This window comes from Mandrillus leucophaeus, unplaced genomic scaffold (genome assembly GCF_000951045.1).
Source record: "Mandrillus leucophaeus isolate KB7577 unplaced genomic scaffold, Mleu.le_1.0 Scaffold799, whole genome shotgun sequence".
Classification (NCBI taxonomy): domain Eukaryota; kingdom Metazoa; phylum Chordata; class Mammalia; order Primates; family Cercopithecidae; genus Mandrillus; species Mandrillus leucophaeus.
In genome coordinates this window covers 698327-707215 of record NW_012108685.1, presented here as the reverse complement: position 1 = coordinate 707215, position 8889 = coordinate 698327, and the positions used below count along the sequence as shown (strand labels likewise).

The 8889-nt window shown below is 42.4% G+C and overlaps 1 pseudogene; it reads left to right on the top strand.

The window, feature by feature from the left end:
- LOC105530005 overlaps positions 1-5038 on the top strand; it is a 29935-nt pseudogene extending 24897 nt beyond the window's left edge.
- The last annotated feature ends 3851 nt before the right edge of the window (positions 5039-8889 follow it).

Below are 8889 nucleotides of genomic sequence, written 5' to 3'. Positions count from 1 at the left end.
CCTTTTGTATTTTTAGTAGAGATAGGGTTTCACCATGTTGGCCAGGCTAGTCTCAAACTCTTGGCCTCAAATGATCCACCTGCCTCGGCTTCCCAAAGTGCAGAGATTACAGGCATGAGCCATCACGCCCCGCCACGTATTTCTATGTACAAAATTTCTTTCCATTTTGATGACTGTATTTTTTAAATTTTTGATGACTTTTTTTTTTAAATAGAACTGGTTTCTTCTAAGCCTTTTACGTCATGAAAAACATTATCCTGAAATGGGGTTGGAGCTTTCCCAATTGCTGAAGGGGTCCGTAGCAGCTACTGCAAATGTCTTGGGTTTGATCAGCTCAGTACTTTCTGATGGTGTTTGTAAGCTTCTTCACCTGTTTGATACTTATCCAGCCTTAAAAATCCTTCATTAAAATTGGTGAAAAGAAAATGGGTTGCTTTTTCTGAATGCTTAATGTTAATAATATTTATGCACTAAAACCAAACACATTTAATAACCACAAGATAGAAAAAAGAGATTGTTTTGAAATTTTCTGGTATAATATTGTGCCACTTCTTTTCTATCAACACTTTTGGTGAAAACAAGAGTTATAAAGTGTTTTTTTTTTTTTTAAAGAAGTATAAAATACAGGTGGGGTGGCTCATACCTATTGTCCCAGCTACTCAGGAGCCTGAGACAAGAGGATCGCTTGAGCCCAGGATTTTGAGGTTTCAGTGAGCCACGATCGTGCCACTGCACTCCAGGCTGGGTGACAAAGTGAGACCATGTCTCGAATAAATAAATAAATATAAAAATAGGAAAGAGAAATGTTCTCATTACATAAAGAATATAGTACAAGCTAATCTTAGAATGATAGATTGTTATTAGTACGACAGATGGTTTAAATGGTCTGACTCCATTCGAGAAAAAAATGTTTGTTGTTGTTGTTATTGAGACAGTGTCCCTATCTGTCACCCAGGCTGGAGTGCAGTGGTGTGATCTTGGCTCACTGCAACCTCCGCCTCCTGGGTTCAAGCAATTCTTCTGCTTCAGCCTCCCGAGTAGCTGGAATTACAGATGCCTGCCACCAGGCCTGGCTAATTTTTGTATTTTTGGTAAAGACAGCGTTTCACCATATTGGCCAGGTTGATCTCAAACTCCAGACCTTAAATGATCCTCACATCTCATCCTCCCAAAGTGCCGGTATTACAGGTGTGAGCAACCATGCCTGGCCAAACATGTATTCTTAACATGTTATTTTTCTGACAACCTCTATCTCTGCCTGCTTCTCCCAGATCTGATTTTTTTTTTTTAAATTACAACCTTTTTGGCCTTGTTCACACAAAATCTAAAACATGCACCTCATTGACCCATTGCTTAATTTCCCCTCACCTGATTTTTTTAAATTGTCGTAAGACACATATAATATAAAATTTACAATCTCAACCATTTTTAGGTGTACATACAGTTTAGTAGCATTAAATGCATTCGCACTGCTGTGTCAACACCATCACCGTCCATCCTCAGAACTTGTTGCATCTTACAAAACTCAAACTTTGCACCCATGAAACAATAACCTTTCATTCACTCTCCAACCCATCTCCTGGCAACCAGCATTCTACTTTCTATCTCTATGAGTTTGACGACTGTAGGTACCACCTATAAGTGGAATCACACAATATTTGTCTCTTTATGTCTGGCTTATTTCACTCAGCGTAATATCCTCAAGGTTCATCCCTGTGGTAGCACCTGTCAGAATTTCCGTGTTTTCTAAGGCCAAATACTGTTCCGTTACATGGATACATTGCATTTTGATTATCCACTCGTCTGTTAATGGACACTTGGCTTGCTTGCACCCATTGACTACTGTGATACGTGCTGCTATAAACATGAGTGTGCAAATATCTCTTCAAGTCCCTGCTTTCAGGTTTTTGGGGTAGACACCCAGCAGTGGAATTGCTGGATCATATGGTCAGTCTATGTGATGGTTAATATCGAGTGTCAACTTCTCTGAATTGAAGGATGCAAAGTGTTGATCCTGGGTGTGTCTGTGAGGGTGTTGCCAAAGGAGATTAACATTTGAGTCAGTGGACTGGGAGAGGCAGACCCACCCTTAACCCAGATGGGCACCATCTAATCAGCTGCCAGCGAGACCTGAATAAAAACAGGCAGAAGAACATGGAGAGATTACACTAGCTCAACCTCCAAGCCTACATCTTTCTCTCATGCTGGATGCTTCCTGCCCTTGAACATCAGACTCCATGTTCTTCAGCTTTGGGACTCGGGCTGGCTTCCTTGTTCCTCAGCTTGCAGAAGGCCTATTGTGACCTTGTGATCTTGTCCTTAATAAACTTCCCTTTATATATGCATCTATTCTATTAGTTCTGTCCCTCTATAGACATAGCAGTCTACGTCTAGCTTTTTGAGGAACCACCCTACTGTTTTAACAGTTGCACCATTTCACATTCTCATTAGTAGTGCACAAGGGTTCCAATCTCTCCACATTTTTGCCAACATTTGTATTTTCTTTTGAGAAGGGATCTCACTTTGTCACCCAGGCTGGAGTGAAGTCGTGTAATCACAGCTCATGCAGCAGCCTCAACCACTCGGGCTCAGGCAATCCTCCCGCCTCAGCCTCCTGAGTGGCTGGGACCACAGGCACCTGCTACCATACCAAACTAATTTTTTTTTTGTTATTTGTAGAGATGGGATCTCCCTGGGTTGCCCAGACTGGTCTTGAATGCCTGGCCTCAAGCAATCCTCCAGACTTGGCCTCCCAAAGTGCTGGGATCACAGACATAGGCCACGGCACCCAGCCAACATTTGTGTTTTCTGTTTTGTTTTATTTTTAATAGTAGCCATCCTAATTGATGTAAAGTGGTACACCTTTGTGGTTTTGATTTACATTTGCCAGATGATTATTGATGTTGAGCAGGTGTTCATGTGCCATGACTTTCTTTTTTTCCAGTGGATAGCAGCTGCCTTTATTGGGTTCAGTTTGGGAACAAGGAGACCTGGGTTCAACTCTATTACTTACCAGGTAGCTCATCATTGGGCAGATAACTGCCCCTTCTTTAATCCTGACACCGTTTTTTGTTTGTTTGTCTGTTTGCTTGAGATGGAGACTCACTCTGTTGCCCCAAGCTGGGGTACAGTTGCGTGATCTCAATTCACTGCAACCTTCCTCACCTGCGGGGTTCAAGCGATTCTCCTGCTTCAGCCTCCTGAGTAGCTGAGATTACAGCTGAGATTACAGGCACCTGCCACCACCACCAACTAATTTTTTGTATTTTTAGTAGAGACAGGGTTTCACCATGCTGGCCAGGCTAGTCTTGAACTCCTGACCTCCAGTGATCCGCCCACCTTGGCCTCCCAAAGTGCTGGGATTACAGGCGTGAGCCACCATGCCCTGCCTAATCCTGACATATTTTTAAGGGGACAAATCTAGTTTTACTTTTCTGTCTATTTCATATTTGCTTTTATTATTTCAATTACACGGGAAATTCAACTTTGTTGCAGAAGAAATAGAAAATACACATATGCAGTTAGGAAAAAAAGGACTCTTTTAAGCCCACACCCAGAGATAAAACATTGTTAACATTTGCAAGAATATTAAATATGCTATCTTCTAACCCATCTTTTTACTGAAAATATTACAGCTGTCTTCCTAGGTCAATCATACAGGTAAACAGATTGTTTTTACTGTCAGTATAATATTCTTTATAAACATGCTATAAGGCTTCAACTCAGCTCAGATAGATAGATAGATAGATAGATAGATAGATAGATAGATAGATAGATAGATAGATAGATGGATAGATAGATAGATAGATAGATAGGTAGATAGATAGATAGATAAATGGTTTCAACTCATCCCCGTCTCCTGGGCATTTCTTTTTGTTTTGTTTTGTTTTGAGACAGAGTCTAGCTCTGTTGCCCAGGCTGGAGTGAAGTGGCATGATCTTGGCTCACTGCAACCTTTGCCTCCTGGGTTCAAGTAATTCTCCTGCTTCAGCCTCCCAAGTAGCTGGGACTACAGGTGCCCGCCACCACGCCCAGCTAATTTTTGTATTGTTAGTAGAGACGTGGTTTCACCATGTTGGCCAGGCTGGTCTCAAACCTCTGACCTCAAGTGATCTGCCTGCCTTGGCCTCCCAAAGTGCTGGGATTAAGGGCGTGAGCCACTGTGCCCAGCCTACTTAGGTTATTTCCATTCTGCACATTTTAAGTCACTTATGAATGGGGTGACTGCTTTACTCAGTGGTTTCTTTATACTGTGCCTGAGTGATTCCTGAAGCTTGAACAGAGCGGCAGGGACGCTGCGTAGATATTTATGTTGAGTGAATGCAGATTTGGGCTCTGACCCTGCACGGAGCTCCTCACTGTCAGCCAGGAAGTTGTTTTTTTTTGGTTTTTTTTGTTGTTGTTGTTGTTGTTTTTCCCACACTCTGAGCTCATTCCCATTGCAAAAATGGGAAGTCATCAAGAGGTCACAAGATGACACGAGATGATAATACCTGTAGGGGAATGTTGACTTCTAAAGAAAAGAGAAGGGATCATTATTTACCGACAACCTACCATTTCATGGCATTTCCCAGCACAGTGTAGGACAACTCCAGTTCAATGCCCCCTTATATTGAATATAATAAAGAGTCTCGTGGCCCCCTGAGGTTACATCACACAGGAAGAAGACAAACATGAGCATAAACAGGAAGATTTTATGTTTCTCACTGAATCTGTCTCCCAGTGTCCCTCTTCTCTGCCAGGTACCAGGTGCCAGAAAATCTCCCACCTCCCTCGTCCCGGTAAAGGAGAAAGCATTCGGTGGCCCCTGGTAGCTCTTTTTCGGGCTCTCAGAGATCTCAAACGCCCTATACCTTCCCTTCCACTGGAGCACTGGACGCCCCACCCAGAGCACCCTCCGACCCACTTCCCACACGGCGGCCAGAATGGGAAATCAGCCTCAACCCACTTCGGAACCATGATGAGTGCGGCTGACGCTCACCACGTGCTTTATGAACACCAGGCACTGGATGTGCACGTACACAGGCCCGGCACATAACATCCTGTTTGTCGTGCACAAAAATCCCAAGAGGATGGTATTTCTACTCCCACTTTACAAAAAGAAAAAGGAACAGAGGCTCAGAGTCCCAACACCCCATGGCTTGTCAGCAGGGAGAGAGTTTTTAACCCCAAGTCTGTGAGATCCTGGTGCTTCCAACTAGTATATTTTAGTGACTCTTTGAACCATGACATTGGCCATGAAGAAGATGGTAGCGTCTCTAGATGCTAGACAGGCTACTGGAACATCTTCTAGACTTTCTAAAGAGAGAGTTAACCTCTTCTTCTAATCAACACATAAGAACCATGTGTCACATTAAAAAAGTTAATCATGTAATTGCAGATATATGTATACATGCATACACATATATACATATGTATATGCATTTATATATATACCTATGCACATTAGATGCATACATATATGTATACATTCATAGATATATGAATTTACATACACAAGTGCATATAGACAAACACTATATACATGCATATACATAAAGTATAAGATAAGAAACTACATACAGTATACAGGTGTGTGTATATATGTAAATGTTATTTTATATATGAAGTCATGTATATACATTCACATATATATGTACATATAAGTCAGGTCATAAATTAAACACATTTATTTTTCTTGTTTATGTGTTTCTTCCTCAGTGATACATCCCCACCATTCTGTGAGAATGGCTGGAAATTCTGATCACTTCACACCCTAAATTCTCTGGTTTGTTACAATTTTTTTCTCAAAATAATACTGCTCAAATTTTAAAATATATTTATTGTTAAAAGAATTGGGCATATCTGCTATAACTTAGGCTAAGCTAAGTGTTCATGGTTTCTATCTAGTCAAATATGAGTGAACAAGAGTTTGGGGAGATTCAAGGATGAATTCATACGCAGCCATTAGAATATTCCAGAATACCTACCTACTAGAAGCGGAACTTATAATATATTATGATCATGCTTGTAGAAATTTACGCTGGCTAGCATTTGGGGGACATCACCTGGATCAAGGCCAAGGTCACAGTTGTCTCTAGCACACATGCAGATATGCTTCGCATCACAGTCGATACCTGAATTCAGAATGATCCTACAGAAGCAGACATCCCTGCCAGATTGCTATTGCTGTGAATGCAACTCGGGAGGGGACTGGACCACAGGCAGCTGGACTTTATACAGGTTACAACAGGAATTTCTGTCCAGCGGAGAAGCTTAGCCTTTATGACATACACATCAGAGGAAAGAGTTAACCAACAGGTAGGAGCTACTGGGAGGCTGATTTCAAATATGGTGCCTTTTTCCTATCTTCAGCCTTTAAGATAAGGCAAATCTTTCTGTTTTCTCCTTACCTCCAGCTTTAAGTCCCTTCCAGTGATTGACAAAATCTGAAGCCCAAAAGTGAGTATAGGAAGAAAGCTTGACCCAAAAGTGTCCTTGGATGTTGTGAATACAATGCTTTCATAATTTTTCTTTGCCACACTGTATCACACGCTAGTTCTAGCTTTTATGTCTCATGATCCTCCACCAGAATGTATAAAATTTAAAAAATACTGTCAGTACTAACAACTGGTAAGGCTGTAGAGCAATAGGACACAATGCTTTGGGGAATGTGAATAGGTAATATCACTTTGGAAAACTGCTTGGCAGTATCTAATAACACTGAACACATGTATGTCCCCATGATCCAGAAATTTCACTCTTAAATGCATACTCCCCTCAGAATGAGTGCTTATGTACACCAAAAGACACGCATAAGAATATTTTAAGCAGATTTATTTGCTATAACTTGAAGCTGGGAAACAAAACAAAACAAATGTCCATTGAGAACAGAATGGATATATGCTGTATGGTCGTGGAATGGAACATTATACAGTCATGAAAAAGAAAAAACTAAAGCCACATGCGATAAGATAGATTAATTCACAGACATGACTGAAAGAAACCAGATGTAAAAGAGAACATAGTGTGTGGTCCTATTTGCATGAAGTTCAAAAATAGGCAAAATACTCTATGGCAGTAGAAGTCAGAATAGAAGTCAGAATTGTTTCCCTTTGTAGGGAGAGAATTTACTGGCAGGGTGGGGCGTGATGGCTCACACCTGTAATCCCAACACTTTAGGAAGCTGAGGTGGGAGGATTGCTTGAGCCCAGGAATTCCAGACCAGCCCTGGCAATAAAGCAAGACCCCATCTCTATAACTTTTTTTAAAAAAATTAGTGGGACATAATGGTGCACGTCTATCATCCCAGTTACTTGGGAAGCTGAGGCGGGAGGATTGCTTTAGTCCAAGAGGTCGAGGCTGCAATGAGCTATGATCACACCACTGCACTCTAGCTTGGGTGACAGAGCGCAAGACCCTGTCTCAAAAAATAAAAATAAAGAAATATGTATGTGTTTACTATGTGACAGGAACTGTTTGCAAATAAAGGACTTTCTAAGAGACAATTAGAAAGGGCACACTTTCCAGCCTGGCTCAGCATCTCCAAAGTGCAGATGAAGATATTATTCTCCCTCGTGAAGTTCAGAGATACCCTCCCTGCTCTCATTCTGGGGAGACCAGTGGGAAAAATGGACCCTTCCTTGGCTCCAGTGTCCTCTGCCCACCGCCTCCTCCCCGACAGCAGACATCCCAGGCACTTCCGCTGGAACCCGACAAGCTGTCTCCCTCTGCCACAGGACACTCAGCCAGAGAGTCACTGGTCACTCTGCGGAAGGTTAATTGCTGGTCCCACGACAATAATTACACCCACGGCTAGAACATGGAGCAAAGCAACAAATTTCAACATCACAGGGTGGAGAGGGCAGGGAGAATCACAAAGCTGCTGAAACTGAGGTTCTCAATGCTTGCGATTTATGGCTGAGCAGCTATCTCAGTCTGTAGCACCAAAGCCTTAGGTGAGATGGGAGGTGACGGGAACACCCAGTGCCTCGGTGGCCAGTTCTTGTTCAACTTGAGGTCACAGGTCACATGAGATCTATCTGTTGACTTGGAAACTCTTCAAGTCTTGGCACGACTCCCTGTGCCCACAGATAACTCCATTCTTCTCACACGCTTTTGGGTATCTCGAGTGGTGACGGAGAATGCCTCCTGCTCCTCTCCTTCTCTGCCAGCTGCTAGGGGAAATGTCTCCACTATGAATAGTAGGAATTGTGTTTAATATTTGCGAGATTTGCTTCAAAATGACCTGGATAGGCTGGGCGTGGTGGCTTATGCCTATAATTCCAGCACTTTGGGAGGCCGAGGCGGGTAGATCACGAGGTCAGGAGATTGAGACCTTCCTGGCTAACACGGTGAAACCCTGTCTCCATTAAATATTTAAAAAAAAAAAAAAAATTAAGCATGGTGGCAGGCACCTGTAGTCCCAGCTACTTGGGAGGCTGAAGCAGGAGAATGTCGTGAACCCGGGAGGTGGAGCTTGCAATGTGCCGAGATCACACCACTGCACTCCAGCCTGGGCGACAGAGCGAGACTCTGTCTCAAAAAAAAAGGTCTGGATAGTGGTTACTCTTGGTAGAGTTATGGATAACCCCAAGATTAGCCATTAGTTATAGGTCACTTCAAAATCAGTAATTAATTTATCAGTAGTGAGTACATGGGGGTCCATAAAGCCATTCACTCTAGTTTTGTATTTGTTTGAATTTTTTCATATTAATATCTTCTTATTACATTTTCATATTAATGCAAAAACAAAACATGTTTTTTGAAGGAGCATGGTGGCTCACATCTGTAATCCCAGCACTCCGGGAGGCAAAGGTGGGAGAACCACTTGAGCCCAGGAGTTCAAGACTAGCCGAGGCAACATAGCCAGTCCCCATCCCTACACACACACAGACACACAGACACACA